Source organism: Propithecus coquereli, unplaced genomic scaffold (assembly GCF_000956105.1).
Source record: "Propithecus coquereli isolate 6110/MARCELLA unplaced genomic scaffold, Pcoq_1.0 Scaffold230, whole genome shotgun sequence".
Classification (NCBI taxonomy): Eukaryota; Metazoa; Chordata; class Mammalia; order Primates; family Indriidae; genus Propithecus; species Propithecus coquereli.
This window is the reverse complement of record NW_012147842.1, coordinates 1,352,180-1,353,515: the sequence shown is the minus strand read 5'-3', so window position 1 is coordinate 1,353,515 and position 1,336 is coordinate 1,352,180.

Here is a 1,336-nt window from a genome sequence, read left to right as displayed (position 1 = left end):
AATTGAGCTTTAAGGTATTCAGGTAATTTTTATCTATCTGTAAGTTAAGTGTAAATTATTAAGCAAATAATACTCTACTTTTTGTTACCTTTTTGACATCAGAATGTTTACCAACCAATAAAGTAGCCCATGAGGAATAAACTGACAAAAACAGAGACCAAAAGCTAAAAGTTTTGAATGTGCCTTTGTTAAAAGCTCTCCAGAAAACAGAAATAGCACAAGGACTAAGTAGCAGTGCTTAATTGGGGAGGTAAAATTCTGGGGCAGCGAGATTGAGGGGAAGTGAAGTTAGTCATGAAGAACAGCAAGCAATGAGAGGTGATTCATTATTATGCTGGCCACTGCTTCGAGGAGCCATGAGTAGACATGTTCGGAATATCTTTAGAGATCTGTAAGCAAAAACAGTGTGTCTCAGATCAGTCCAATGGAAGAAGGAAGAAAGAAGGTATTAATCGTCACAGCTCCTGCCCATCTGCTGTCTTCCATTGTTCAAAGTTGCCCCTCTAGAACCTACTCCTCACAGCTCTGAGTTGCATCCTATCCTTTAACAACCTCTTGAGAAGCACAATCACATGTCCCACGGTATGGCTGGTTGGCCTCAAACAGTGGAGCCAAGCAAGTATACATGGTGCAGTCCACCCCTGGCAGTGGCTGAAGGGCAGCAATAGCTGAGGGTCCTGGGGATAGGTGAGGCCGAAAGAAGGTGGGGGAACACCCAAGATGTGCCCGATAAAGACAGTGATTCTGCTTTATTCGCCTGTGTGGATTTACATAAACCACTAGATTCAATTTTCTTAATTCATCTTTTTTGATAAATGACATCAACACTCTCTCTGAAACTCCATTTGGAAATTTCTAAGTTCGATTTTTATTCCAGTATCTTCACATGCAATCGGTTGCAAGTTCCTGTTGATTCTTTCACATTAATTTCTCATAGTCAGTAATTGCTTTCCATTAATATTTTAATTATCCTGGCTGAGTCTGTTGAGATTCTCCACTGCAAGATCCTTCCAACTGTTCACCCTGATATTGTTTCCCTCTGCCTCCAAACTATCCTACCTACTACTGCTTCTCAAACAAGCCCTGTTTAAGAACAAAACGGGGGATTGCGGAAATATTCTCAAAGGGGCACAAATTCACTAGCATTTTTAAGTTATGTTTTTAAAGGATAAACTCTGGATTATCTGACAGACTCTGAGGATTGAGTTCCGCTGTATAACTTCAGTCCCCTGATAGACATGTGTGTTGGTGCTGGAATTACTGGGGTTGTCTCTGACTAAGGATAGCCAAACACATTGTATAAACAAAAACATTTCAATATCCTGAATAAAATAAA